The sequence below is a fragment of the Anolis sagrei genome, chromosome 3 (assembly GCF_037176765.1).
Source record: "Anolis sagrei isolate rAnoSag1 chromosome 3, rAnoSag1.mat, whole genome shotgun sequence".
NCBI classification, from domain to species: domain Eukaryota; kingdom Metazoa; phylum Chordata; class Lepidosauria; order Squamata; family Dactyloidae; genus Anolis; species Anolis sagrei.
This window is the reverse complement of record NC_090023.1, coordinates 152,740,749-152,766,677: the sequence shown is the minus strand read 5'-3', so window position 1 is coordinate 152,766,677 and position 25,929 is coordinate 152,740,749. Positions and strand designations below refer to the sequence as shown.

The window sequence follows — 25,929 nt, the reverse complement described above, 5'->3', positions numbered from 1 at the left end:
CTGAGAGACCTAGAGATTCATAGAGAGATGTCTCTCAGTTTTAAACAATTATTCTTCTTATTCTCTGTTTTCTCAATTTCGTGGGAGTCCTGCACTCCAAATCCCAGCAGATGTGGAGGAATTGTATTTTGCTATTCTTCTCCAAGAATGTCATTCTTGCATTTCTTAAAACATAGATTTTATGCGGGTTATATGAGCTTGAGCATCCTGTATTCAATTGTACAATAGAAATGAACAACTAAAAATCTGGACAACCTAAACAAATAGCACAAAATATTTGCTTTTCTGAGTATCAACATATCAATAAACTGGCAGGCAATCTGCTATGACCTTTGACGAGTTTCTCCTCTTTCGCAGAGGATATAAGACAAACTATCCTTCATAGCTTGGTGCGGAATACTCTTATCTAGGAGAAAGGAACATGTTTAGACTTTCATTGCTAGGAGGAAGCCTCATATCAGTATTTGTACGTTGCCCTTGTACAAAAGACGTCGGCAAGAAAAAAAATATATCATTAGCCACATATTTGCTAATGTTTCTCCCTAGCAATTCTTTTGAGACTTTATTTCATAATTCACCCATCTTTTTTTATGGTTGGCTGTGATTCTATCTTTTAATTTCTACATGACTTTTTGTTGATGTTGTGATACCTTGTAACCTTCTGCGAACAGGGTATGATCACTTCTAATGAATAACAGCACATGAATAATGGTAGTTATAGTCCTAAAGCCATCACATATTTGGACAGTTCGCAAATGGTTGAAAGTGAGCTCTCCACAAACACACAAAATCTTGTTTGTGGTTGATTGAGATGGATTTATTCCCCCACAGCTAAAAACCTCTTTTGACTCTTATAAGCAGGGCTCCCCAAACTAAGGCCTGAATACGGCCCTCCAAGGTCATTTATCCGACCTTCGCTCAGGGTCAACCTAAGTCTGAAACAACTTGAAAGCACACAACAACAACAACAATCCCATCTCATCAGCCAAAAAAGGCCCACACTTCCCTTGAAACACTAATAAGTTTATATTTGTTAAAATTGTTCTTCATTTTAAGTATTGTATTGCTTTAAAGTGTTTTTCCCCCACTAAAAATAAGATATGTGCCGTGTGCATAGGAATTCATTCGTGTGTTTTTTTCCAAATTATAATCTGGCCCTCCAACAGTTTGAGGGACTGTGACCTGGCCCTCTGTTGAAAAAGTTTGAGGACCCCTGCTTATAAGGAATCCCAAAATTTTAAAATCAGGCATATTAATCCTCATCCTGCTTTCAAGTCACAATATATATATTTCTACACATCTAGTATAATATACTACAGTTTTAAACAGTGTAAGCACAATGGTTAAAGCTGCTAGCTTCAGGAAAGGCTGCTGACCGGAGGGTCAACAGTTCAAAACCGTGAGTTAGTTTGAGCTCCTGATTTTCGTCCTATCTTCTGTCAACCTAGCAGTTCAAAAGCATGCAATGTGAGTAGATCAATAGGTACTACCTTGGCGGGAAGCTAAAAGAGTGCCCCATATGCTGGCAAAAAGATCAGGGATGTCTACAAGGTTCCTTCGGCATGGAAAATGGAGCAAGAGCACCTCCTCATGGCTGGAAGTTGAGCATCACCTTCAGATGCCAGAAATGGAAAAAAGGGGAAGGCCTTTCCCTTATCTGCCTATTGTATATCGTTGTTTGTGTAAAAAGAAATTGAATGTTTGCCTTTATGTGTACTGTAATCCGCTCTGAGTCCCTCCAGGGAGATAAAGCGGAATATAAATAAGTGTATTACTATTGTATTAACTAAAGTTGAAGTAAATAAAAAATGGAGGGATCACATGGGTTCACTACTCTTCCTTGACAAAATTGCACATGTTGCCTCTCATTCCAGTGCAAAGTTACACATGTCTACTTAGACGAAAAGTTAATTGAGTTCAATGGTATCTATTCCTAGGTACAGGAAGTAAAACATTGCACCATTAATATATAAACAAGCTTTAGCTGGTAGATCAATCAATTGAATCTCTGATTGGTCAATTGCCAAGGACAGCTTTGAACAGAGAGACAGAACCTAACTTCTGCTATATTTTGAAGCTATTTTCTGGCAGTTTTACTCCAATGGGAGATTAAATGCAAAATACTGAAAGTATCCTTTTCATTTACCAGTGGGTGGCTACTTTTTTTGGCTCAACTAGAAATCTGCATTTTCATTAGCAACTCATAAAGAGGTCCATTGCTAAGTCTTTACATTTTAAATCAATAAATTTATCTATTAATTTGCTTAAAAAAGGAGGTTGCTCAACAATTGCTAAATTGGTCGACTGCTCTAATAACTACACAGGGGGGCTGTGACAAGGTTATTAAAAGGCGGATCAATCCTTTAAGCCCCAAACATTTATTTTACATAAAGCATGCTATGTGGCAGCATAACTGCTTTTAATCTTAAAAATTAAACAGTTCTTCTTTTCTCTGAGTTTGGAATAAGGCTGAGGGTGGTGGTGCAAAGCTCCCTTTGCAACAGATGGGGACCTGTCACATCAGTTGATTCTTAATTCCTATGGATCCATGTTTAAAACCCATTGATAGGTGCTTTAAGGACATCTATCATCATAATTATTAAAAAAAATACTAAACGTGCTGTACAAGTTGATCTTGGGGTAAAGTGTTTGCATCAGGCTCTGCTGGAATATTGGAGATTACATTAAACCGCCAGTTCATCAATTGTCATATTACTAATGGGTAACTACAAGGACAAATCCTCACAGTCACCAGGCAAGTATCAGATGAACACTCTTGGGAATCGGAATGACTACATGTGCAAAACATTGATAAAGTGTAATTTCAATGAATCGCAGTGTTCTCTGGACCATCCTCCAAAAAATCGTGTGCCCTAACAAATTTGTGAACATTCTGTGGCTCCTCAATGACGACATGATGGCAGCAGTCTTGGACAGCAATGGCTCCCAAAGTGACACATTTAAGGTGGAATCGGGTGTCAAACAGGGATGTGTTAATGCCCCAACTTTATTCTCCATCTTAATCACTATGATACTTCATCTTGTTGACAGGAAACTTCCCACCGGAGTGGAAATCATCTATCGGACAGATGGCAAGCTATTTAACCTCAGCAGACTGAAAGCCAAGACCAAGGTTACAACATGTTACAGAACTCCAATATGCTGATAACAACTTTGTCTGTGTGCATTCAGAAGAAGACCTACAAGCCACTCTAAACACCTTCACAGTATCATATGAGAACCTCGGCCTGTCATTGAACACTGAGAAAACCAAAGTGCTCTTCCAGCAGTCACGACCATATCCCTTCCCATTGCCAGGAATACAGCTTAATGGTGTAGCATTAGAAAATGTAGATTATTTCCACTACCTTGGCAGCCACCTCTCCACAAAAATCAACATTGAAACTGAAATGCAACACCGCCTGAGCAGTGCAAGTGCAGCTTTTTTCCGAATGAAGCAGAGAGTGTTTAAGGACTGGGACATCCATAGGGATACCAAGGTGCTTGTTTATAAAGCTGTTGTCCTCCCAACCCTGCTCTATGCCTGCGAGACATGGACTGTCTACAGATGTCACATGCAAGTCCTGGAACAATTCCATCAGCATTGCCTCCGGAAAATCCTGCAAATCCCTTGGGAAGACAAGCGGACAAATGTCAGCATGCTGGAAGAAGCAAAGACCACCAGCATTGAAGCGATAGTCCTCTATCATCAATTTCGCTGGACTGGCCATGTTGTCCGGATGCCCGACCACCGTCTCCCAAAGCAGTTGCTCTACTCTGAACTCAAGAATGGAAATGGAATGTTGGTGGACAGGAAAAGAGATTTAAAGATGGGCTCAAAGTCAACCTTATAAACTCTGGCATAGACATTGAGAACTAGGCACAAATGGAGGGCGAAAGAGAGAAACGTGACAAGAGGAAGGCGTGTCAAGCCAACCCCGACAGGGACTGCCTTCCACCTGGAAACCAATGTCCTCACTGTGGGAGAAGATGCAGATCAAGAATAGGGTTCCACAGTAACCTACGGACCCACCGCCAGGACACCGACCTTGGAGGACTATCCTACTCGGAGAACGAGGGATTGCCTAAGTAAGTAATTTCAATGATGTGGTAGGGGAAGGGGAGAAGGGGGGAAATGAGTTTCTCATAAGCAAAATAATTTGATAAAAGCTCATAGATATATTAATATACCAGTTTCCTGTGGCCTGGGCCCAGGAGTCCCCATGACAGCTAACCACCAAGTCCTTATACTGGGGGAGAATGGCAGCAGGCTAAGCCAACACTCATCTCCATCTTCTGCAGACCTTCACCCTTACAGACAGCTGGTCTAATGATTATCCTAGAAGCTAGAGAAAGCATGTGGGAAGTTGCCTAGCAACCCTCCTCTTTGGCTTCAAGGTAACTTAGAGGCAGGAGGGAGATAAATAGATGGGTCGCCTTAAAACCATCTGTGGGCTTCTATCCAGTCTTCTCCATCCAAGCATGAAGATGACTTAATATTAAACCACAGGAGACAGCACCTGCTTACCCTTCTGTGGCTCATTCCTGTAAGATATCACACAGCTCCAAATAAAAGAATGACCAAATGCATATACAACTCAGCTTCCATAGAAGGTGATCTTGAAAGGAGCATTCAGCTCATAGCAGCATTTGGTCCTTAAGGATCTTAGTCAATGAGTTGTCTCTTCTTCAAGTTGCTTTTTCAGCCTTCTATTTCAAGGGAGTATTAAAAATCTATTCATGTTTCTTCATCAGGAAATGGACTGAGGTTCAATCACTGGCTTGCCATCAACCGTTGCCAGAGAAGAGTCAGCATGCTTTTGTTGAATTAAACTCAAGGTTCACCTAATCCAGTATTCTGGCCACAGTCCATCCACATGACTCCAGATCAGAGCTTTCCAAACTTTTCATGTGGGTGACACGCTTTTTAGACATGCATCTTTTCACAACGTAGTAATTCAGTTTTACTGGCAAACCGGAGGTTAAACCAACTCCTTATAAGAGTTTCATACAATGTATATTAAATAATTATAATATATGTAAGTTTCACATATTTTTACTGCATAAACAAGGTTTGGATCTTTACATTTCTTATGTACTACAGTTGATTCTTGTGTAGTTTCTATAGCTGCTCCATGTAGCTCATGAGAAACATAATTTCATTTCTTAATTTGGAAAATTTAGTGGCATTTACTGCAGCTCAATCAACGAATTGTGCAACTGGGTTTTTTTTAAATTATATAACAGCATCTTCGCTTGAACAACACCAGCCTTTGTTTGTGGGGCAGGGAAGCATTTTTACATGACACACTTAGGGACTACAGTTGATACACTAGTGTGTCCCAACACAAAGTTTGGAAAGCTCTGCTCTAGATGTTCATAGGTTAAAGCAAGGGTCCTCAAACTAAGGCCCAGGGGCCAGATACGGCCCTCCAAGGTCATTTACCCGGCCCTCACTCAGGGTCAACCTGAGTCTGAAATAACTTGAGAGCACACAACAGCAACAACAATCCTATGTCATCAGCCAAAAGTAGGCCCACACTTCCCATTGAAATACTAATAAGTTAATATTTGTTAAAATTGTTCTCCATTTTAATTATTGTTTTTTGGGTTTTTTTTTTGGCACTACACATAAGATATGTGCAGTGTGCAAAGGAATTCATTCATTTTTTTTTCCAAATTATAATCCGGCCCTCCAACAGTTTGAGGGACTGTGACCTGGCCCTCTGTTTAATACTGTGGCCAACCTACAATCCCTCTTTCTCTCCTTCTTTCTTTCTCTCCTTACTTCCCTCCTTCTTTCCTTCCTTTCCTCTTTTTCTTTCCCTTTTTCTTTCTTCCTTCTCTCACTGTTTCTTTCCTCCCTTCCTTTGCTTTTTAATTCCATCCTTCCTTGGCTCTTTCCTTTCTTCATTCCTCCCCTCCCTCTTCCACTCTTTCTTTCCTTCTCTCCTTCCTTCCCTCTCTCTTTCCTTCCTTCTTTCACTTTTTTATTTCTTTCTCTCCTCCCTTCCTTTTCTACCTTTCTTTCCTTCCTTCTCTCCTTCCCTCCTTCTTTCCCTCCCTCCCTCCCCCCTTTCTGTGTATATGTGTTTTGAGAGTATATATGCATATATGTGTGTATATATTTGTGTATATGTGTATATATGTGTGTTTGCGTGTATATATGTGATTTTGCACATGCGTTGTAATGGGTTATTTTTGGCTTTTAAAGTCTCTTCCTCTGTGTTTTTCAGTGTTTTTATGAGTGATGGTCACTTGTTGGCCTGATTGGTGTCTTGTGTCCAAATTTGGTGTCAATTTGCCCAGTGGTTTTTGAGTTTGACTATGACCTGAAAACCTCCTAAAAGCTGAAGGTATCCACAAAATGGACCAATTCCAACATGGTTTATTCATCCTACCACAAAAGCTAACCATTTACTTTACACTAAAATTAATCTCACAAACAAAAACAAATACTACTATATGTTTGAAAGTAGTATTTAACTACTTCCAAATAATTCCAAGTATTCCATATTATTTATCGAAAAACCAAAAGTAAATCATTGTTTTTGTTTCACTCTTCACCAAAAAAGAAAGAAAGAAAGAAAGAAAGAAAGAAAGAAAGAAAGAGGAAAGGAAAGGAAAGGAAAGGAAAGGAAAGGAAAGGAAAGGAAAGGAAAGGAAAGGAAAGGAAAGGAAAGAAAGGTCAGGTCACGATTCCCAATAATTGCACACATGTTATTGGGTGACGCTAAATTCTGAATCTCTATTTCTCACAGCACGTGGTGAACATTTCACCTTTACCTTTAGCTGATTCAGCATTTAGGAATAAAGGCTGCTGGTCTGAATTGAGTCTCACTCTTGATGCTACCGATAAGATGCACAACTTGACAGTGAAGGTTATCTCACACAGTTAATTCCTCAGAGTCTTTCTGCAAGGAAAAGAGAAAAAGAGAAGGCTTTATTCTTACTATTCCCTCTGTATTTACCATGTCCTAGTTCTAAGGAGCTCAGAGTAAGGTAGGTTAGGTAGAAGCTATGGTTTGCACAAGACCAGTCAATAAACTTTACCGCACGGGTGGGTAAACTCTTTCAGCTTAGAGGCCAGATTCAATCTCTGAAATGTTATTGGAGAACAACACTCATGTGGTGGATGTGGTCAAAGATAAAAGGCCAGGAGCAAAAGTAACATATTTTAGATGAAAACTCCATAGTTACACCCAAAGAGAGGCATTTCAATCATTTAAAACTTTAAATGAAAGCATACCACAACTTGGAAAAGCGGAGCACAGGTATCTCAGCCAGGATGAGGGGCACAGAACTCTGGATTAAATCTGCACCCCCCTTTTAGAGCCAGGCAGGAACCTGAAATGCTCTTTTAGATATCCAAACCCATTCTAGCACCTTAGCTGGAATGTTCCTCTTTTCCTACAAATATAAATCTAGAATGCTTCTTAGAAGGCAGCAATTCATCTGGCAACAGAATGTACCTAATTTCTCTCTATACTAGAAATTCTCAAACTGTCATTTGAGTCCATTTTTGGACACGTCGTCCAATTGTCTCACAAGTCTTCTATTCCTCTTACATTAAGAGAAAATCTAACTTCCAGTTTTTCTATTCACAGATGTTGAGCTGCTTCCTCATGTGAGTTCAGAGCTTCAAGACTACGCTGCTCACAAAAGTAAACCATTTGCCTGAGTATTTTGTTGCAATTAAAGCTGGTCACCAGTGTATTGCTAAAATTAAATACGTTTCCAACATATATTAAATCTGAGCTCTCTAAGGCCATTTGCAGACACATTTCAAAGCAACAGGTTTAGGTTTTCTCATATGCTCAGCAAGGAGCTGCTAACAATATTATTTATTTATTTGTAGTATTTCTATCCCGTCTCTTCTCTACCCCCGAAGGGGGACTCAGGACGGCTTACATATAGTAGCGATGCAACGCCGCTACCCAACAATTACAATAATAAAATCACAATTAAATACAACAGTAATCATTAAAACAGTAATACATAAAACCATAAAACAATAATAGGACTTGAACAAGTCCACATGTATGATACACATGTTGACAAATACTTTTTTGCGTATGTACACTTACCTTGTGTGCCTGTACACTTACAATAATTTAAAGCTTTCCAAATACTTAAGATACAGCAAACTGCACTAATTTTATTTACCCTAATTATTCAGATGTTCATTGTTCGTAACCTACCCCCTGTGAATCTCACATGTCCTATGTGCCAGTTTTGTGATGTGTACGTTACTTACCTCATTTTTTTGGGTTGGTTTTAACCCCATTCTGACAACACAAGTTGCCTTTTATTTGTTTAAAGCTGCTAAAAGGAGATCAGACTACATAGATCAGATTGGGGTACAGTGTAGGGGAGACGAGGATAGTTGATGCATATATCTATGGCTATGCTACATTGGTTTTAAGTTGATAAATTTCTATATATTTGTATTCTATTTTAATAGGACCGGACGTATGCTGTATGTTGTGTTTGCACTGTCTGTTTTTGATAAGGCCAACTGGCTAATCAATAAAAATTGTTGTTGTGTACGTTACTTAACTTGGATGCCTACAGAAAAACCCATGCCCTGTGCATGTGCATCTTGATATTTAAAGTAGTTGCAAGTAGGTGAATAATTTATTTACATACTTTTAGAGTACTTGTCTCTCAAGTGCTCTTGCAAAGCAGAACCCAATTTGGGGGTAGTGCTGGAGACCAGATTGGTGGTGAAGAAAATATTTTCACCTTAGTTTTAGAATACTGAAAGATGGAACCATTGGAAGGGGGTGGGATAGTGGTCCAAAATGAAATAATATAAATGAAAAACTTTATATCTTATTGTGAAAAATTCAAACTAGTTTGAATGATAGAAAATAATAAAGCCATTCAATTAAATTAAAACATGAATTCTCTTCATTCATATGACTACAATTGGGGAACATTTCCTCAACTAACAAGAGATCAGTCTTGGCAAGTCAAGTCCAAGGCTGGGAAGTGAAGAGAGGACGTTTATTTTTGCTATGTTTCAAATAGGAGACACTTTGGCTCTGGTTACTCACTGACTACTTAGTGCCCCCTCACATAAGTGAATGGTGATACTTTGCACCACTGGAGGCCTCCTCCCCTCTTCTATACAGTATAAGCTAAGCAAGACCTCACCCAAATAGGCGAATTTTATCAGAGTCCTTGGACTGGAAGAAATCTTTTTTTCCCCAACTATAAATATACTGAGTTGTGCGCCATGTTGTGAAATCTCTCAGTGCCGCTCCATACTGTGTGCTCAATCCTTCTCATTCAATTTCACCACTACTTCCAATGCCTACACAGTGCATCACTGCAAATTGACATTCACAACTTGGCTTTCTTTTCCACACAACTGATTGCTTTATAGTTTCTTCTTTTTGAGTTGACAGGTACCAGGTCTCTGACTTCCCACCACAAAACTCATTCTAGCAGTCAGGCCATAGTATTTGGCCTGACATTAAGTGAAACAAAATCATACAGGGTTACAGAGAGAGTGAGGAGCTCAATAAAGCAAGTTATTAGAAGCACAAGATGCCTAGGAACCACCATAAGCCTATCTAGAAAGAACATTGTTATGAAATATTTTCCCTATTTCCTCTTTCCCCCAGTTACCAACAACAGGATGCATACAAATCGGGGGCCTTTCACCTCCATTAGCAGTTCTGAGACAGCAGATGGTCATCTACTGGTTGCTAAGCATCACAGTAGCTAAGTAGCTCACCACTACAAGAACATACCAAGCTATATTCTTATTTAACTTATCTTTCATTTAGTTTAAGTAAGAAACTTCCACATAAGAAAGAAAGCCTAAATCAGTGTGGCAGCACATAAATGCAATTTCCCATCTATAGGCATAATAGCTAGATTTGCATTTATTAAAACAGGAGCCAATTCTGCAGGAAACAGACCCTGAAAATCTAGTTGATAATATCAGTTAGCTAGATCATAAGGGAAATCTACTTTGGATGAATGCTACCAACTTGAGCAAATTTAATCTGCAGATAAATATTCTAAATAGGCAGGATCTAGATATGTGTGGATGAGTATTAAATATGCAGTTGTTTACTTCCAATACTATTCTGATACTAAAGTATTTCTGTAATAGGTAATAAAAACACTAACAATAGTCTTTCCTTCTCCAAGGGGTAAGTGGTATTTTTATCAGTTTGTTCTTCAAAAGACAGCTAGAGCAATATTTAGATAATATGCTTGTTATTGAAACTCTGGGACCCCAAATGGATCCCAATACCAATGACGTGAGAACTGCCAAGAAGGGTCCCAGTGACAGTCGATGGATGACCCCCCCCCCCGAAACCCAGTTCAGCTAACCACAGCATATAACCTTTAGCCTGAATCTACAAAGTCGAACAAGCACATATAAACACAGCAGGCATAATTCCCTAGCAATATCTCCATTCGCCTAACCATGAATTAAGACCTAGCGGTAGTATAAGTTGACCAAAACCCCTCCTTGGCCTTTCCTGGGAACCTATTCAAGCACGCCAACACCCATCTGTCATCTATAGTCTCTAGACCACTGGTTCTCAACCTGTGGTTCCCCAGGTGTTTTGGCCTACAACTCCCAGAAATCCCAGCCAGTTTACCAGCTGTTAGGATTTCTGGGAGTTGAAGGCCAAAACATCTGGGGACCCACAGGTTGAGAACCACTGCTCTAGACCGTCAGACCCATTGTCTCAACCTGGGCTGGCAGAAATACAGTCATTAGCAGCCATCATGTCAGACCCTGCCCACATTCCTTTTTCCTATGTACTCACCAGGGGCAGATCAAAAAAACGTCACAAAGCTTCACATTGAGTAATAACAGTTTATTAAAATTCCAGCCAGACTGGGGGACCAATTAGCAATAGCAATGGATGGTGCACTTCAGCAAACCAGAGTATAGAGATCATAGCTGGCCCCAGTCTGAGCCAATTGCACTCAAAGCGGCAAAAGTTAATTGGTTTGAACTGTTGTCACACATCTATAGATGCTACAGGCAGTCCACAAGTTACAAACATCCAAATTACAATGACTCATACTTAAGAACAGAACCGAGACAACAGGAAGTGAGAGAGATCTACCCCTAGGAAGGAAATTCATTCCTGGAAGAATTGCCACAGGGAAAAGGTGTTGCAATTGAAGCTTTATCACTGATCCTTGATCCTTGTTTCCACAACGAGCCCCCTTACTCGAAGGCCTGGTCCCACATCCATGTTTTTAACTTCCTTCTAAAGGAGAGGAGGGATGAAGATGACCCGATTTCTCCGGGGAGTGAATTCCACAGGTGGGGGGCCACCACCGAGAAGGCCCTGTCACTCATCCCTGCCAACCGTGTTTGTGACATGGGTGGGGCTGAGAGCAGGGCCTCTCCAAAAGATCTTAAACTTCTAGGTGGGACATAGAAGAAGATATGTTCGGACAGGTACACTGGGCTGGAACCGTACACTGGGCCGGAAGTTGACTTATCCATGACTCAATGTGAGTACTGTGCTTTAGTACCTATCGAAAAAGAAGCTGAGCCCTTCTTTGAATAGAGCACTGAAAGGCAATAACTTAGTTTGTTCCTAGGAGAATCTAAAAGAAGCACCAACTCCCGGAACCGTACGCTGGGCCGGAAGTTGACTTATCCATGACTCAATGTGAGTACTGTACTTTAGTACCTATCGAAAAAGAAGCTGAGCCCTTCTCTGAATAGAGCACTGAAAGGCAAGAACTTAGTTTGTCCTTGGGAGAACCTAAAAGAAGAACCAACTCCCTCTACTCTATCTGCCATGGTGTCATTTTTTTAATATCTGGGCAAGTAAATAGAGGCGGTGATAGCCAGAAGTGACTTAGTGTGCTGATCTGGTATTGGTGCTTTCTCCTCTTCATAGAATGACCCACAACCTATCCACGGGTCATATCAAAATCCATAATTTTGGCCCCAAACCTACCCTCAACTTGTACATGAGGTCACTTATGCATGAGTATATATGAAAAGTAGATAGACAGAGAAAGCATCTGTCTATTATAAGATTCCAAAACTTGGATCTAAAAGGTGTTGGATCTGATTGAGAGAAACCTCAAGAAAGTTGCGAGATTCCTTTTCTCTCCCTCTTCCCTCATTTTTATCTCAATAAAGCCTGTCTGCCTTCTTAAAGCCAATCCTCTCCTATTTTTCCTTCTTCTTTCTCTTGTTTGAAGAGTAGGGAAAGGAGAACTGTCAGCCAGAAAATGGGACTATGCTTCTACAGGACTAGATTGGTTTACCGCAGTGTGATTAGACCTGGAGAGCACAGCTGCAAGTTATAAATGTCCAGGCAGGCAAACATGAGTGGCATTCCCGCTACCCAGCCAAAAATTCCAAGCAATTAGAGCAGCACTTTCAGCTCTGGAAGTTGCTGAGATGGAGCACACACATTTGCAATGGAGGAAAATACTTTTATCAAGTGATTCTAAGTTATCTGAAAATATTTATAACACGCACGCATCCACATGGCCATTTACTCACTCCATAGTACAACTAATGACATATATAAGTTTGTTTGTATCTCTACCTAAAATCTATTTAAATGGGAATATTAGCTCTTTTCTGATAGTGGGTTGTTGTAGGTTTTTCAGGCTAAATGGCCATGTTCTAGAAGCATTCTCGCCTGATGTTTCACCTGCATCTATGGCAAGCATCCTCAGAGGTTGTGAGACCTCACAACCTCTGAGGATGCTTGCCATAGATGCAGGCGAAACATCAGGAGAGAATGCTTCTAGAACATGGCCATATAGCCCAAAAAACATACAGCAACCTAGTGATTCCAGCCATGAAATCCTTCCACAATACATTGAACATCTTTTCTGATAGTTCTCAACACAAGTTTCTCCTTCAATTTAGGTTTTAATGCAAGGTACTAAAGAGTGATCTCAGGAGATCTGAGTTCGTGCAGGGATCTGCTGGAGATTATTGTCCACAACTCAGGATTAATTTCACAAAAGGACCAGTTTTTGATACTGCCTCTATCTAATTCTTGTATATTATATGGCAGTGGTTCTCAACTTGGGGTCCCCAGATGTTTTTGGCCTACAGCTCCCAGAAATCCCAGTCGGTTTACCAGCTGTTAGGCTTTCTGGGAGTTGAAGGCCAAAAACATTTGGGGACCTCAGGTTGAGAACCACTCCTATACTACATTCTACTGATAACCTGCTTATGTCACAAGTACCATTAACCAGGAATATGGTGCTGAGATCACAATGTCAAATGGAATAGATTTGAGTATTGCAGTGGTTTCACTGTTGCTTCCATATTCATATCCTCTTACTCCTGCCGCTGAATTTTTATTTGCAATATAAGGAAGAGAGAAACCATGGAAAGAAATCTAATTGAGGCAGGCATCACATTTTCCAGTAGGGCGATAGTACAGATATGGTAACTCTGCAACTCCTGGGGCCATTGTGCATAAATACAACCTGTCCTAGACTCCCCTGGGAACAATTAAAGTAAAAAATTACTATTTCAATTCCTGAAAGCATTAGAAGTGTCGATTCTGACTTCAAACAGTCTCTTGTGCTTTTTTGTCTTTCCAAAACTGATGGTTAAAGTTAGAACAAACACAAAATAAAAAACAAAACTGAACATATTGTAAATCTCAAACTACTGAAAATTCAGTTCCCTCTCCAATGAAGGTGGGGCAAAGCAACTACAATCAATGGAGGCTACTGGGGCTTCCCTTCATACAGGCCCATAGCCAGGATTTTGATTTGGGGGGTGCTGAGTTTGATTCAAAGGGGGGGGGGGGCTGAGGATCTACTCTAGCAAACCTTTTGTATCATTATCCCAATAGCCCCATGCATATGGGATATATTGAGCATGGTTATCAGATCATGACATAACAGTTTAAATAATGTACCAGTAAGGCCTTCTCGCGGACCACCCTGAGAATTTCGGGGGGGGGGGGGCTGAAGCCCCTCAAGCCCCCCCCCCCCCCCCCGGCTACATGCTTGCCTACATAGTTTCCCTCATGTTCTGAAATGGGAGAAGAGGTCACGCTTACACACTGTTGACATGACAGAGAACCATGCTCTGAGATTATCTCAACATGCTAGGCCTAGGATTATTACATATAAATCAGATATTAAACTACTGCAAATAGACATGTTGTATTAAAATGCATCCTTACATTGAAAGGTTTCTAATCAAAACCAAAACTCTGCTGTTCTAGTTTCCAGGTTTTTTCCATCTTCACTGTAACTTCTCCACTGTGTTCTCTCCGATTCAGCATTGCAACCTGAGAGCCAGAGTTGTTTTTGGAAATTGCACTCTCAGAATTCCTCCAATGCCATTACACACATGCAAATTAGGGTAGTGTTTCTGTCCTAAATCCATGTTTTCTGGAAGAGGGGGAAGGAAAGTCAAATTTCTGTATGTATCTTCCACACATTATATTAATATTTAGAAGGTTGACTTGAGCTGTTCTGCTTGAAGACTTTCTCCCACTGTTACTTCATCTGTAACTTTGTTTTATAAATAAAGCATATAAATAGGCTTCCTTTGATTGCTCCGAGCATCCAGCATTAAGTGCTGGGGCATAGCTTTAGGCATAATTGTACAACTGAATTCATCAGCTGCCTAATTATCATGCATTTTGCATTTATTTCTGCCAATTAAAAAAGGCAGAAACTATTAACAACTTTTACATAAATACCGTATTTGTTCTTTGCAAAAGACATGAGGCTAATTTGCCAGCGATTAACCGATTATCTAATTTTATAGCTGTCACTCTGTGAGATACCACTTACCCCCTGCTTACCAGCAAAATAACAAAAAAGACCCTGGAAATTTTCTTTCCCCATAAAATCCCCCCAGTTCCTGTGTCTATCACTCTCAGACCTGATGCAACTGGAAGCTTCTCAATGGAGCAACCTTCCAACTGGCTGTCTACCACAATTTACATTACATGTGCAAAAACACAGAATCCTGGTTGACACAAAATACGGGTTTCCTGTAAAACCTGGAAACAAAACTATGGCTTGAAGTATGCTTGCAAACCACAGTTTTGAGGGGAAACTGTTTATATGGCTGCAAACCCCATGATTAACGAAGAGAATTAATGGGGAAAATACTCTAGAGATGGGGTGGGGAGAGATTGACAGACATGATCCCAATCTGTGAAATATGTTTTGCAGGGAGATTTATTATGACTGAACCAGATCTTATAGCCACTTCTTCCACTGTCAGAATTCATCCTGTTTTAACGTGGAAAATGTGATAGGGAACCTCATTTAATCCAGGCTGTACAGGGGCTGCCCATGTGTACCTTGCCTTCATGTGTTGCCATTAATGCATCTCCGCTATTAATTTAGGGCTGGATAGGAAAATACCCATAAAACTCTGTGACGGTGGTGCCATCAGTTCCACTGCAAAACATCACTGAAGTTGGAGAAAGTTTTCTAAACAACTGATTTGTCTTAATGCCCCACTTTCCTAAAACCTCCACCAATTTGTATCACCAAGAACCCAACCACTTGCTGGATTTCTCATGAAATATGATGTATGATTTGAATGGAATTGTATGAAAGATGTATTGTTGGGGTTTATATCTTCTAGAGATACCATCCTGAGATAAGACCTAGAAAACTAGAAGGAGGTGAACAATTCATGGACTGTAATTAAAAGATGCAGATGAGACCTATGACAGTGATTAACTGCTAAACTCTTGGGGGGAAAACAATATTTTACTTTATTAGAGACCATGGCTTAAGGAAATGTTTACAAGGTTCCTTACATTGAAAAGGAAGTCAACACAAGGTTCCTTATGTTTTCCAAAATCAGTTAAGGAGAGTCAACTCAACTTCTGCCAAGAACTGAGATGAAGCCAGGATGTTTCAGGCTGGAAAAACATCTCTTATTTATTTACAACTTTAGAACAACATCAGCAAGAAATATTGTCATATAGGTGACCATATTGCAACTCAAAAATTGCAGCAGAATGGCCCCCTGCCACTCTTCTCCATGGGATGGAGAGAGATAGTGAACCTTTTGGAGTGGCAGATCTTCAATGGAAGGCAGAAGTCTGGTCATTTGCTTGTTTTTCAAGGAAAGGGAAAGGATGAGTTTTAGCATTTTTGAAGTTTTGGAACAGTATGTTGGCAGTCTGCAGGGAAACCAGGGTCTGGCCTAAGCAGGTGCTATTCCAAGGAGGGAGAAAGGATATGGTAATATCTGGATGAATGAATATGTATGGGTAATGTGAATGCTGCTAAGTAAAAATGTAATTCCCCTTTGTTTGTAACTGTAGGTTGTTGGTGGATTCAATATAGTTATATAAAATCTTTTGTCTGTATCTCTAATGTCATTCTTTGTATAAAACTAAAAGTCCTGATACCCTTTCTCTTAATGGAAAATTGCAATAAAAAAGAACCCATGCTTTAAAATTATTGAACAATTATTTATAATAGGTTTTCCTCCTGTGATTATGGAGGTGTATTGAGTTGCTATTATTATTATTATTATTATTATTAGTAGTAGTAGTAGTAGTAGTACTATATTACTATTATTATTACCCCGCCTTTCTCCCTGTGGGGATTCAAGGTGGCTAATGCTTGCATGGCTTTCTTTCCCCATCACTATCACATGCATGGGTTTAAGAAGTCCTCAGAATTTGCCACTGAAGCCTATTTCATAGTAAAGTAGAATGTTTACATTCAAGTAAGTAATCTGATTTTTTTTATACCTAGCTGTACCTTAAACTGGATTTTTACACTCCGCCACTCCATCATTTTTTGTGAGTAACATAGATATACAGAAGTGGTTGTTTTGAAAAAAAAATGTTGACATGTCTTCTCTGAGCAAAGACTTTTGAGTAAAATGCCTCTGAAATTTTACAACCCCATGCATTTTACTTAATAATGAAGTCTTTGGGCAACCGTTTCTTATGGGGCAGAACAGGGCTCTATTTTTAAAGCAGTGCTTTAACTATAATTCTTCCAAGATTTTTTGGTAGTTACTCTTGGGACTTTTCATTTGGGAAGGCAGGTTTAGGCATACTCTTATTAATCCTGTACTTATCCGTTTAAACATTCTATTGTGTGTGTGTATGTGTGTGTTTCTTCGTCCACTTAGGTATGCTTTAAACCACAGAGGAATAACCTGTAGAACTGAAGAGCTTTATAAGCAATTAGAAGTAACTTTTTTAGTTACTTTTGAAAAACAGGAAATCATGTATATATTTAAACAACTGTTATTCTAATGGGGTTAAAACCAATATAATGTTGCTGGAGCATGTCAACACAGTGCTAGCAGTGCTTCATTGTTTTTTCCAGATGCTCAAGTAGCTGCACATTTTTATCTATAAGATGTAGACAACAAGAAATCGTGGGGTTCAACATGTATCTGGAAGAGATACACTTAAGAGAAGAAATTTTGCAAGTGAAGTGGGAGAAGATGAGAGAGAAACTATAGTAATGTTCAGAACAATGACTGTATATGTGGGAAATACTTTTGCAGACTTCATATGGACACACAAAACTGCAGTCCATAGTTCACCCTATTGAAATCCAGAACTTCTGGCTCAAGAACACCATAGACATGTGCTGGAGGACCTAGGCAATGCTGAGAGAGGCTGTATTTTGTTGGATCTGTGGGTATCAGTCCAATGGATATGGGGATCATACTATCTTTTCAAAATTCTCATGGTCTTTAATGTCGTCTACGAAGTTTTGTTTTTCAAGGCCATACCCTGGACATTTTTTCCTCTATTTTTGGACATCACATTTAGAACTGATACTACAAATGCAGCACTCCCAGACAGAACAAAACAATAATTACCCAAATTAAAATGGTAACTAGAATATGTAAATTAGATGCAGCCCTCCAGCTCACTATACATTTTTGATTCAGTCCTCAGCGCAGAATACATTACATATTATGTATGCTTAATTTTTAAAAAATGTAATGCCATGAAAGAAGCAATTTAGATCACAGATTTTAATGAGTTGAGTGAGGAAAATTAAAAAGGAGAATAGTACTATATTTTCATTCCTCCTGGGTAACAAGGAGGGTGAGAATAAAAGCCAGGAAGGCCTGCTTACCATTGAAAACAAAGGACTCTACAAGTAGGAAAGCAAATAATAACTATCTTTATTTAAAAGAACTTTATAAAAGAGTATGTAGAAATCTTGCCATTTCAAATGATTTCCTGTCTGTAGCAAATGAAACAATTAAGTTCATTTCACTTAAACAAATTAATGTATATTAAGTCAAGTACAGACTAGGCATATAATTGTATAGTATGTTAAAACTGGTAAAGAGCCTATTGGAGTGCAGGCTTGAACTCGTATTCTTCTGGGCTTCTCTACATTTTCTATGACTTTTGCATGCTTGCAGTTACCTCCTCTACCTGCAACATTTCTATAGAAACCTCCCACTAGATGCAATTGGTTAACCTGGTAGGATGTTACAGAGGGAAAGGCCGTTTATACACACCTAATTTTAGGATTTGTCACCACTTGAAATTAGTCTGATATTTGACTTACAAATAAAACAGAGAGAAATTCTGGAACAATTCAGTTGCGGTTTCCAAGTATATATTACCTCCTGCTCAAATAGTTTGCCAAGGTCTTGAAAATAACAGATTTATTCTTTCTTCTCTCTCTCCTACCCCTTTCCCTCTGTACTAAATAAGACCGAAAACCAGTCAAACATCCTGGCATGGTTTGTTTGGAGTCAATGCACCAAAGCCATGTACAATCATAATGCTTTTCTAATTGCCATCTACAGATCAATTGTTTTTACATTCAAAATTCCCTTTAAAGAACTGCAGAAATAATCACCCCTCTCTCTCCTTGCCTTCCACCCACTGAGTGCCTTCAACTGTTGATTGCTTGGTTGCGGGTATCACTCTTATACACCAGGCCAGACCTGGGAAGCTTAATCACAGATTTGGTATCTAACACTCCCATTGATAGCTGGGTTCATTGCCAAATCTAATTTGTATGGAGCACGATATGGAGCAGATGGAGAGAAAGGGCCACCATGTGAGGCTGCCTTTTATTCTGCCCACTAGCCTCAGCAAGGAGCGGTTCTCTGCCTCTTTACAAGGCTAATGACTCTGAGGGTTTTTGTGCATGACCAATAATCCTCCATCATGCATGCTTTGCCAGCATTGTACTTTCTAGGGGCGGGGGATGCAACTTGAACATTGATATGGCTGCTAAATGTTATGTTTTAGGGGTAAGTAAGAGAAAGCATATGCTATATGATCTGGGTTATGAATGGCTGCTTTCACGGTGCATTTCTGCTCTTACCTTGGTATTTCTTACCTAGAGATAACAAGGTGGCCACCATCATATTAAGTGAGTAAATGAGGAAGGAAGATCTTCTCACTCACCCATATATTTCAAAAATATCTGGGCGTATGCTTTTTATACATATGTGCATATGTCTTGCCTTCCTATACATATGTATAAAGAATCCCTACACTATGGAACATGGAGTTTTCTTTGGTGATCACCTTTTGTTGAGTGATAAGCCATTACTTTTTAGAGTGAAGATCAATTTAAAGTACTGACATCTTTAAAGTTCTGGAAATATTGGGATGAGGTGTCTGACTGAAGCACTTCCTATAGCTATTTGAACTTGCCTGAACTTGGACACAGTCCTCAAAGATTCTGTTTTCCAGTCCATCAGCCACTACTAAGACCAAGCAGGTGAAGAGGATATGAAAATTTGCCATCAAGGAGAAAATAATGAATGGTAACACATTTCTTTGAAAAGCCTGTCATATGTTTCCATAGGTTATATAGTTGAGAGCTACTAATATTGAACAGAGAAGCAGCAATGTCTTTTTACCCTAACATCTGAAGCATTCTAGGAGACAACTACCTTCTATTCCATGGTTGTAGTGGGAAATTAGTGAGCTTTACCCTATTTCCTCTTCTGTATCTGTTTTTGTTTATGGGAAGAGACATTGCCTATTTGGACAACCTATATAAGGCTTCACAGCAATTCCTTTGGCATCTCCCCTAGGCTTAGACACATACATATGGTGAAATAACTTCCAAAGAGAACATTTTATATTGACTGACATCCTCCAATGTAGACTAAACATCGGACTTTATTTACTATAGAACATCTGCAGCATCCATTATCTAACAATAAAATTCCCCTCACACACCAATGGCTTTGACTCATCCTGATTAATTATCTTCACTCTTTCCCCCAAATGATAAGACTCACTGACATCATCCTTGTGAGAGTTCCTCGTCCTTGGTGGTCTCACTATCTAGCAAGAGTTGGTGACTGTGGTTCTTCAAATATATTGGACTGCAACTTCTCTTCAGCCTTGGTTAACACAGCTAATAGTAAGGGGATGTATTCTGTGACATCTGGGAAACCACCATTGCCTATCCAGTGGTTAGTTTATAAAAGCCCTCTCAATTGTAATCCCTCACAACTGTAGCCTTGCAAAATGGGTCTCAATGGAAGCACCAATGATGATATCTGAACATCCTTTACCATGCATTCTGTTTCTTGGTTCTTGTAGACTTCAGTGCTTCAACCCTAGCTACTGGGCTTTTTGACTGCACAATATATGTTGATGAATTATATGGTAAGTGAAATTATGGCTCACAGGGCACATGGCAGTCCCCCACATTCCTTACCATTAGCTATATTGGCTACTGGTGATGGCAACAAGATTTTCACTCCTGATATTAAATCCTTTTCTGATAAGCTACCTCTTTTGCCAAACCTTCCAAACACTGATACCAAGGATAAGTTGGTAGTATTACCTTATATCTTGTATACCTCTATACATTAATCACACTTAAGTTTCATTTCAGTTTAAATCTCATACCATCCGAAACACTTAGGGAAACATTAACAAATAAGTATGGTAAGAATGACAACAGCAACAAACCTGTTTACCTTAAGAGACAAAGATGTAATTATGATCTCAAGGAGTGAAGAGAGCTTGTAAAACAATGATACCCAATCTTGGGTCCCTAAGTATTCTGAAGGACAACATCAATATGTGAGAGGAAGTCACAGGAAGGAGGGAGCAAGCTTGTTTTCTGTTGCCCTGGAGACTAGAACACGGAACAATGGCTTCAAACTACAAGAAAGGAGATTCCATCTGAACATTAGGAAGAGCTTCCTGACTGTTAGAGCCGTTCAGCAGTGGAACTCTCTGCCCTGGAGTGTGGTGGAGGCTCCTTCTTTGGAAACTTTTAAACAGAGGCTGGATGGCCATCTGTCAGGGGTGCTTTGAATGCAATATTTCTGCTTCTTGGCAGTGGGTTGGACTGGATGGCCCATGAGGTCTCTTCCAATTCTACGATTCTACGATTCTAATCATCGCTAATCAGTATAGCCAATGGCAAAAATTGATCATTTACACTTGGCTGATAAACCAGAATCAAAAGCCATACTTTAAATAAAACAATAAAACATGGTTTACATTAACTACCTTTGGTTTGTTAACTTAAACATTGGTTTGTCTATCATGCTAGTTCCAAAAAAATGATAAACCATTAGAACAATAGTAAATGTATGCCACCTCATGATGAAATAAGGAAAACAAAAACAGCCGAGCAAGTCTAAACCCTTTTTCAACATGTAAATTCAAGTGTGTCTTGTCTAAATCCAAAATACAGCTCTGTTATTCTGCCCTAGTTCTTGAAACTACTCTAGTGGTTTTTTCTGAACATAATGTACAGCCTTCATTATAGAAAAAAAATCATTTAAAAGATAAAGAACTATGAAATGAAATTGGTAAATTTGGGAAAGAATTCTTACTAAAATAGAAGTACATCACCTTTTAAGATGTACCGTCTGAGCATGCATGTAGAGACACATACTGAGCCTTGCTATGCTTTGACAAGTGTTTTGAAAGGGAACAATACTGACTCTGCAATTGTTGGTTGCTTTTTCCTAGCTGCTGCTAATTCTGCCAGGCAAGTTTTCTACTTTTTCCATTTGCTCCAAAACGCAGCCCACTGCAAGTATGGAGGCTGGCACTTTCTGCGGCTCTGCAAAGTAATTTCCTGAATGAGGATACGTCAATCCATCCTTTTTGTCAATGTGCAACTAGCTTAAGAAATCCTAGTTCCGCTACTCTGCGGTTGCAACATAATCTAAACATATCCCAGCAGCCGGATGCACTGTGGCAGAGTAAAAAAAGGGGGGAGGGTCACTGCACATTATTATTGTCCAGTGTACATTTACTGTGAGAGGAAAGCAGGAGGGAGGGAGTCAGAGAAAGAGAGCTGGAAGCTAAGATGCCTGTTGTGAGAATGATTGATGGCACACAGCAAACAACAGCCAACAGCAGCAAAGCACTCCTGTCAGGATCTACACTGCAGTCCCTACAGTTACTGTGCTAAACTTTGAGTTGTTTAGACAAGGAAAGCAGTAGGGAGGAAAAGGCATAGTTGCAAAGACAGAATGTTTACCACAATCAGAATTACGACCAAAACAAGCTGAAAGGTCCACTTTATGCAGTGTAATTCATTTGGACAAACATAATCAAGACACAGGGAGGAAAGAGAAAATAACACTGCTTTTGCCCATTTGAATTGTTTTCAAATAGTTACTGGCAGAGGCGGCCCTAGGTAATTTTCAACAGTAAGCAAACAGTATTTTGGCGCCCCCCCCCCCCCAACCAATCACTGATACATATTTTCTGTTCGTCGTGGGAGTTCTGTGTGCCATATTTGGTTCAATTCCATCATTGGTGGAGTTCAGAATTGACAGGTTTTACAATGTATTGTAATGTAGTATAGATGAGTCATGCACTGCTAATGGGCTTCTATTGGAAATGCTGAGTCATGCATTAACTGTATATAGGGAATCATTTGGGGAATGTGTTCTGGCCTAGTCCAGGTGATTGTGAATGATGTAATCCTGGGTCTGAGTTAAGTTAATGAGTTGGGAACCAATCAGTGATTGCTATGTGTAATTGTATAGAATTGTATATAAGGAAGTCATGTACAGTGTATATTTCTCCTTGTGCTGTGTTGTTGTTCGTCGAAGGCTATATGTAATTAAAAGAACCTGTCTGCTAAGACAAGATATTACCGTATGCTGTGGTAAATTTGTAATATCATCTAGACTAGGGAAAAGACAGTGGTAAAACTGACAATGGCCGGGCGTGTGCTCAAGTGTATGTAAAAGGTTCCAGAGTGACTGCAGACTGTGGGAGCAGTTGACTGAAAATACTGTGCAGGAAGAAGCTACTGGAAAGCACTGAAGTTGTGCAACTGATCTGCTACTGAATTGTGAAGTTAATCTCAACAAGAATGCTCTTTGATTGTGGGCGAACTATACATCCCAGTAACTACAACTCGCATATGTAAAGGTCTATTTTCCTCCAAGAGCACCTCAAGAGCACCCCTAGACAAAATCAACTATACCGCAAATGCTTACTTTGTGTAATGGGTTGAGTCAACCCTGGTTACTGGGGAGCAAAGCAACAAAGGATGCCACCTTCTCAATGGCAGCTGGGACTCCCATTAAAGCATCCAACCCTGTCTCTGAACTAGGTCCAGCACTTGTGCTATCTTCTGTCAAAGTTCACACTAAAACACTGAGTGGATTCACACCGACTGTCAGTATTACTGTTGCTGCTGTGCCTCTCCTTCCTGTAAATAAAGAGGACCAATCAATTTCTGTTTTTCAGTATCTCCATAAATCTAAACTAGTACATTTGGAAATCTCAGCAGCAGATGGGAAGAAGACTCAAATGTAAACACAACTTCTTCCTTCACACACACACCCAGAGAGAAAACCGTTTCTTCTCCTTTCGGGAAATATGAGCTAGGAGATTCTCTGAAATTAATCTTTAGGCCATAACAAACCTCTTCTATTTAATGCATACATGAAGCCACACTAACATGGTGATGATGGTAGTGAAAAGTCTTGCTCTTCAACCACCCTGGATAAAGTACCAGTGAAAGGAAACAGGACAAGAGTATGATCATCAAGCTAAACTATCTTGCGAAGGCTAGTTTACTCAGCAGAAACTTGGCTTCAGCTTTTAAGCTTCAAACACTTAACAAAATGTATACCCCAAACCATTTTTAGGATTACCCCATTAAGTCTACATTTTGTAGTTATGTCAACTTTTGGTGTCTTATGTTACTGCTATAGATTTGGGGTTTCTTGTGACAGATCAAAACTTAAGTACAAGGACATTCACAATTGTTCATTTCCCTAGCATAACATATGGATCAAAAATGAAATCTTAGAGGTAAAGATTTAGGGGAGGACTTAAAAACTGCCACACAATAACCACAACAAGTCAATTGACTTGTGTGCACTTCTCATCTATATCTGCTGCTGCTGTCTAAATCTATATAAATAAAAATGTAATCTTCGTTTGTGTGATTAACAGAACTCAAAAATTGCTGGACAAATTGACACCAAATTTGGACACAAGACACCTAACAACCCAATGTATGTTCTTCACTAAAAAAAAAATGATTTTGTCATTTGGGAGTTGTAGTTACTGGGATTTATAGTTCACTTACAATCAAAGAGCATTCTGAACCCCACCAACGATGGAATTGAACCAAATGTGGCACACAGAACTCCCATGACCAGCAGAAAATACTGTAAGGGGTTAGTGGGCACTGACCTTGAGTTTTGGAGTTGTAGTTCACCAACATCCAGAGAACACTGTGGACTCAAACCATGATGGATCTGGACCAAAATCTACACAAATACTCAATATGCCCAAATGTGAAAACTGGTGGAGTTTGGGGAAAATAGAATCTTGACATTTGGCAGTTGTACTTGCTGGGATTTATAATTCACCTACAATCACTGAGCATTCTGAACCCCATCTATGATAGAATTGGGCCAAACCTCCCACACAGAACCCCCATGACCACCAGAGTGGGCCACAGCAATGTGTTCCAGGGGATGGCTAGTAAATAATAAATTCCTAGTTTTTAAAATATGGAAAAAAGAAAGAAAACAAAAATCAAAGTTGATGAGTAATGCAGCAATGATTCAGACTTCTAGTCCACAGAATGTAAACATTAAGGGTGGACTGACAGAACAGTCATGGCAAGGCTTCATATTGACCTCAGTTACCACTGAGAATTTGGTTCTCTTTGGTAACAAGCTTTAGATCTGACCAAGTTCATGCCCTGTCTGACATGCCATTGCTGACCTCAGCAGCAATATTCTCTAAAGCTTGCAACCTGTCCCCTCTCTCCCCTTCCTTCCTTCCTTCCTTCCTTCCTTCCTTCCTTCCTTCCTTCCTTCCTTCCTTCTGATAACTCACATTGCCTTCTGTGTACCATTTTACTTCCACCAAAAGGAGTAGTGTAATACAATGAATGTAAGAATAGAAAGGAAATTGGAGGAAGGAAGGGGCTGGTTTCAAGAAACTACAAAACTGTCTCTCCTGGGAGGTGACATTGTTCTGATTGATCAATTGCTCCACAACTTTCCATCCTTTATTATTTTCAGAACTGTGGAGGGGAGAAAATCAATAGGATTTCTGCTGCAAAGTTTATGATGAGTGTAGTCTTTAAAAACATTGACTTGCTTAAATCAGTGGTTCCCAACCTTTGATCCTCCAGGTGTTTTGAACTTCAACTCCCAGAAATCATAACCATCTTACCAGCTGTTATGAATTGTGGGAACTGAAGTCCAAATACCTGGAGGACCAAAAGCTGGGCACCACTGTCTTAAATGCTCTCATGACCTACCACAGAAAAGCGAGATTATAAATTATATGGCTTCTTTGCCAAGCTGACAAAATATATTTTCATTCAAATAATGAGTGAGGTTGTAAGCCATTACAAAAAAGGGATAATGCAAAGAAATGCAATAATCAAACAAGCATCAACTATCAGAGAAGACTGTAACCACTGCTTCACGTTTTTTGTTTTTTTTATAATGTTGAGACAAGACATCTTCACTGTGTA

At 39.6% G+C, this 25,929-nt stretch overlaps 1 protein-coding gene across 5 annotated transcripts in view; it reads right to left on the bottom strand.

The window, feature by feature from the left end:
• Positions 1-25,929, bottom strand: part of ZMIZ1 (zinc finger MIZ-type containing 1) — a 520,385-nt gene that overhangs the window by 352,199 nt on the left and 142,257 nt on the right. For 4 of the 5 annotated variants that reach the window (XM_060769065.2, XM_060769068.2, XM_060769069.2 and 1 more), the window contains exon 3: positions 6,787-6,914. The exons of the other annotated variant lie outside the window; for it this stretch is intronic. The gene's annotated coding sequence lies outside the window, so the exon portion shown is untranslated. The remainder of the gene's footprint in view (positions 1-6,786; positions 6,915-25,929) is intronic. 5 annotated transcript variants of the gene reach the window in all.